The following is a 6,192-nucleotide window of genomic DNA, read 5'->3' as shown; positions in this document are numbered from 1 at the left end:
CCTTCAAGGGTACTGTGTTCACGACAGTGTTCACGACAGTATTCACGACAGTATTCGCGACAGTACAGTATTCGCAACAGTACAGTATTCGCAACAGTATTCACGACAGTACAGTAAAACTTTATCCACCCTCAGCGCAGCGCATAGCGTCTCTCAGCGGTAGGTGACGTCATCACGTGAAATGCCGCTTGAAACAAACACTTGAAACATATTCCCCTCTCCTGTCTCACTATCTTCCGTGCAAAGTCGTCAGTTGTACAACCATAACGTAACGACAAAACGGAATCAACAACCCTTCATATACTGTACTGTACATCTTTATCAAACTGAAGAGTCCACTTTAAATCTCAACATCTCATATAAATCCCTTGTCTTCTTTCCCCCTTCAACTTCAACAACCATCAAGCCCTACATCAAATCCTACACATTCATCATCTCGTTACGTAACACCGCTGCATCCGTCTCCGCGAATCACTTGTTGCCCATCTTGTTGCCCATCTGCACAACAACCCTTGTTCATACTGTACTGTATCAGGAGACATCGTCTTCTCCCCACACACACTCAAATATCCCCCCTCACCCACTCCCAACCATCCCTTTCCTCACCTCATCCAACCGCTTCCGCTTCCAATTCTCACCGCCACATCTACGCTTCACCCCATCCCTTGCCGTCTTACTGTACATACGGTACATCAAAAGGTATTGACCCAGTCCCGCTCTACCTCACCTGCACATTGCTTTCGTACCAACAATCTTCTCCTTCTCTTTCGAACCCCCGACGCCTACGAGCATGCATACGCACGCCGCGCATGCTCAATTCCCACCACTGTACGGTATCCCCCCACACTATCCACTGTATCCTCAAATCCATTGTCGAACACCATCTCTTATCAATGCCCCTCCATCACACTACCGTCCGGAACCTCCTTTTTCATATATATACAGTATTGTCACATTTCTAAGCAACCAACTAATAAACCTCAAACCCTTTGCCGCCACAGTCTGTACTGCACTGAATCGAGCCGTAAGGTCTAGTGTCTAGACGACAAGCAATTTGACCTCATATGAGGCCAGCTTTTTTTTTGCAAAAATATATAAATTAAATCGAAACTTTAAAACATTCAGTTTGGACACCATTTCTTTAACGTATACGCGCTCGGCAATAACATATTGCAAAACATTGGGATGGCGGTTGTCAATGCACAGAGAGACTAAGAATCTAATGAAGTATCAATGATGAGTTGACTTTTTAAACAGGCGTTTTGGTTTCGAAGATATCAACATAAAACGTTTTGAGGTTGGTCAAAAAGGCTCCTTTTTGGGCATTTTAAAAATGGCTGGAGAAGACGTGCATATCTCACCAAACTCCACCCTTCCACAACGCAGAAGTCAACTGCCGTGTCGAGAGTATCTTTTTTCCATCTTGTTGAGCTAGCACAAGTCGAGAAAAATAAGTTGAAAAGTGACCTCATATGAGGTCATTTGTCACCTAGACACTAGGACAAACATGATCACGCGCTTCAGGCATCCTTTTTATCTTGACAACATCTTCGAAGGAAAGAAACGCTTGCAACTATTTGCCGTCTACCAGAGTATAGGGGAAAACTACGCCGTCGCTACACCAAACCGCAGAGGGAACAACGAAACATTGTTCTCATGCCGTCTTCAAACTAAAAGCACCACTCCAGAACGCCATTCAAATTTCTCTCCGTCACACCAAATCCTTCGTCTTCGTTGGCAGTCTGGCACCCATCCTCACTCCCCAACTTAGTAGTACCCCGTACGGAAAACCACACACTTCCTCTCCCTCCTGGACACGTTGTTCCTGTTTTCTACAACAACCAGCCTTCCGCTACTGTCCCTTTCAAGAAGTTGGAACTCTGTGAAAAACACACGAACGCATTTCGCCCGAGCAACAAACTTCTGGTTCCCTTGGAACTGCTCATGTCCGACACCGGAAAACGGTGTGCCTGCGATCGGGAACGGCTTGAACGCCGTACTAGAAAACCTTGGCTTCCCAAATTGAGTGATTGGCACACCCCCCGGCCGGAAATTCAGGATAAACTCCGGTGTGATCGAGTTCATGTTCACAACTCCCAGAGTTTTCCCGCCCCTTTTGTACGTGATTCGCGGTGTAAAAGCTTGGTCGGCGGGTACATTTATGTTGAACGTTTGAAGGCTTTTAGCTCCTGCGAAGCGGAAGTGACACCGCCTGAAAGCATAGTAGCATGGCGAAATGCGGCCTGCGGCAGTAGCAAAGAGCGCCGCACAGAAAAGAGCAATGAAAGTCACAGCCGAAGTTCTCATGATTGTTTGTAAATTCCTTGGACGCACTTGGTTTCAGATCGTAGGAGCAAGATCGTAGGAGCAAGATGGCAGCACTGGGATGTCTTGCTTCTGGGGGACTGCTTCATGATCATTTATACTCTAGAGGAAGTCAACAAAACCCGTTCGCTTCACAAACTCAGGTGCCATTTTCTCTGACATTGCACGAGAGTGCTGGGTGTCACATTCTTCGCGCTGGAGTGATTGGCAGGTCTAAATGACAAAAAAAAAAAATCTCCGTTGTTCGGCTCTTTCATTTAAAGCATGTATGTAGATGTAGATTCTTGACAATACTGTGACTCAATGAGTGAATTTGTTCGGGGTTTGCTTCCATAGCAAACAAAATTCCTCATTCCATTCCGAATTTTGAGTGCAGACATAACCTTCAACTTGCAAATTCGCAAAACCGTCGATCATGGAGAGGGGAGTTGATGCTTTGCGATGGACTATTTCGGGCTTCGAACATCAAAGGTACCAATCTCGATGACAGTACTATCTGGGAAGCGGATTTTCTGTGTTCACTTGCATGTTTACAGGCATATTGCTGGCCACTTCTTAACGAAGCAGTACAACAAGACCAAATGCCCTAGACAGTTCCTGCGCCATTTATGTTGACCGCAAATCATCACGAGGTATTCCACCCCATGACCCACCATCCATTTTCTGAGGGTTTACTAAACCTAACCAGAGATATTTGTGAAGCAAAAACTTGCATTCGTGTGCATGACGATAACAAGGCACAGAATTCTGCATATGTGCTTCTGTTTCTAATAGCGATTCTGATACCTTTGTATGAAGCGTGTCTGGACTAGAAAATTCGACTGGTTTCGAAAAACATCTCGAGCCTTCAAACGCCGAAGGATGCACTGATGATCTTCATGATGCTTTTTAAGCCATACAAATTAGGAGAGACGTATTAGTGTTCAACAGCATATCCTGTTTAATTGATATTAAATTATGAAAGTTATATTTTATAAAGACATCGCAATGCTCTTTTTGTGCAGAGTAACATGGTGGAAACCCATTTTTGGAAAGCTGTTAATGGTGTTTATGAGGGCAAATCGAGTGCAGTATTCCCAATCTTCTATCTTATCCATGAGCTGTTGCCTGTAATTGGACTCTCGCCGATAAAATCTGATACACCAACAGTTTCGTGCAATGATATCGTGGAGCAAGCTGTGGACAAATAAACACAGCGCAAGTCATCCATGCAACTGCATCCGTGATATTCATGATGCCAACAATGAACGAGGATGATACCCTTGAGCAATCTCCTGGTATGGATAAAATCAGTACTGTACCCTTTATTCGAATCGATTTGTGACAAGACCCGACCTGTCACACGCCCAGGCTACGACGATTACACTTTGGGTGGCAAGATAGGCATGTATGACGGGAGGGCATGCACGCGAGGATAGCTGCTCGCGACTGCTACGTTGCGTTAAAATTCAAAAGCGAGACTTCACTGGATGCAAACCTTCACTGTTGCCTTTGCCCAAGGGCTGCAGGATGGGATCGTGCGCGCGTGGTCATCGATGGCACTGAGCGTGCGAAGGCATGGTGCGCCAAGGGTGTCGAGGGAGACGGCCCGTCTCCCACAACAATTACCAGTCGAGATCATTCACACCGGGGAGTATGGGACAGCTTCGGAGCGGGTTGCGGGATTAGAAGCAGGCGTTAGGTAGGATGAGTGTCCGGGGGCGGAGGTCTTTTCGGATCGCGTGATGGAGTGTGTCGACCTCACCAACGGTCCGTGGGTTCCAGCTTTGGACAAGATCATACAAAACATACACAAGAAATTGTTAAACCTCTCCTTCTTTGAGGTCATTGTCGAAATGGAATATGCCCTAGATTTTTTCCCAACTTGTGGCGGCATGTCTTGTAGAGAGTGGACGACAGGGAATAGAAAATTTGATGCCGATACATTGTGTTTGAATGAAACAGCACAGGATACGACCTTTAGGATTACACTGCGATTGTTCAAAGGACTCAGTGTGTCCAGCAACGCATGTGAAAATGAGACTAACGCAGCGTGGGTGCCTGTTCTTCGATTTCCGCAGTGTAGAGTACCCTGCGGAAATCGAAGAATTTGGGTACTACATATACCGCGCTTCAAGAGCCGAAGAAACATCCAGACGCCGTAGGTTCAACCGGCAAAAAGCACTCGAAGGGTTGCTGACAGCAAAGACCGGAAACCGTGCGAAACCCTGCTGCTCGTGTTGAAGTCTCGTGACGTCGCTCTAATTGTTGACATGCAGCAGCGTCAGGCAGGTCTAGATCAAACGTGCCTTCCTTATGCATTATTTCGCCTCCACGAATGTACAGGCCAACACAAGTTGAATTGCTGTGTCCAGGAGAGGTGCCTACACGATGTGCCTGTAACCTTCATGGCCACGGGAAGGGAGTGTCGCACGGAGTCACACAGCTACAGCCTTTCGGTGCACTAGCAATTTCGGTGTCAAAAAGTTTGCTGCAACGCTGTGCAGCAAAAAAGACTGCAGAGAAAACCTTTGCGGTACAACTTGGACTACAGACCTGAGAGCTGACCATCATGTTGGCATTTTACAAATTTTCCCACTGGGTGCGTTGCGATCAAAGGAGAAATAGAAAGGCAGCAAGTAAAGCGATAGGACGTCAACAAAAGACTGAGAGTGTTCCACTTTGAAAGAGAAAGCCAAGCATTTATACCGTTGATGTGCAGGTTGACCGAAATAGCTTTCGTGCTCTTCAGACGGAGAATCTGTTGCTATGGAAGGTGGAGTACAGTGTGGTTGCTGGCAGTGAACATTGGCCTTATCCAGCATCCCGTACACATGTACATCCTTTCGTTAGACAAATGCTTCCGCTTAATGGATTGAGCGTGAAGAAACAGAAACGGTGTGAAGTCATACTGACTCTATCTCTTCTTCTTTTTTTTTCTTTTTTCAGGGAAGCAATTGACATAGGACAACAGACAACGCACGGGCAGTGATGAGTGTACGGTGGGACATGGCAGGCAGTGAATGTTGACAATCAAAAAAAATCACACTCTCTCTTCGATGCTGCCTGTGGCATATCTGGAGGTAAAGAGTTGAAGAGCGTACGGGTTGCAGAAAAGATATCAATGCGGATATTCCATGCACTACGGTACTGTATATGCGCAGCAAGTATAGATTGGTTGTCCCAACGCATGTCGAAAGATAGATGAGTTGACGAGAAAAATGCTAGCGTTCACAGGAAGAAGCGTTTACAAGAAGAGGCGTTCACAAGACGAGGCTGGCGTTCACCTGAGGGTCCTTTAGACGAGCGTGTACACGTATTGAGTGGTTCGGTAGAACATGGAAACGTGTACAAGGTGCATTTGGCCAAAAAAAAGTGAAAGTTTGGGAAAAGAGGCGCCACTTTGTGTTAGGCAGCCAGAAAACTGATGTGATGAGGAGCAAGCGGCGAGGTCGAGCTCTTCGACGGCGTGAGGCGAGGTGAGATCAGATCAACTCAGTTCCGCCATCGTCGTCTCCGTTTCCGAAGCCGTCAACGGAAGCGCCCGCCTCATCCCTACCGAACTCGGGCCAAGGCTCGTGCGAACAGACGGGCCAAAATGGAAAGAGCAAGGCCCTGTTTCGCGTCGGCCGTGGCGCTACATGGACAAGATCGTTGCGGGCTGAGGCGCAGGTTTCTCTGTGGGACGCGCACGCTCACGCACGCGCGCACACATCTCCCGCAGCGGGCGCACGTTTGCGCGTCGTCGGGGCCCCCCGCGCGCGGCGGGACGGGCGGCGGGGCGGGCGGTGGAGCGAGCGGTGCGACGCACGGGGTGCGGCTAGAGCGTGCGGCGCTGGAGGGCGGGACGCGGCGCGGGCGGACGCTGCGGACGCGGCGGTGGACGAC

Source organism: Chondrus crispus, genomic scaffold (assembly GCF_000350225.1).
Source record: "Chondrus crispus Stackhouse genomic scaffold, scaffold_1, whole genome shotgun sequence".
NCBI classification, from domain to species: Eukaryota; Rhodophyta; class Florideophyceae; order Gigartinales; family Gigartinaceae; genus Chondrus; species Chondrus crispus.
This window is presented reverse-complemented; position numbering follows the sequence as displayed.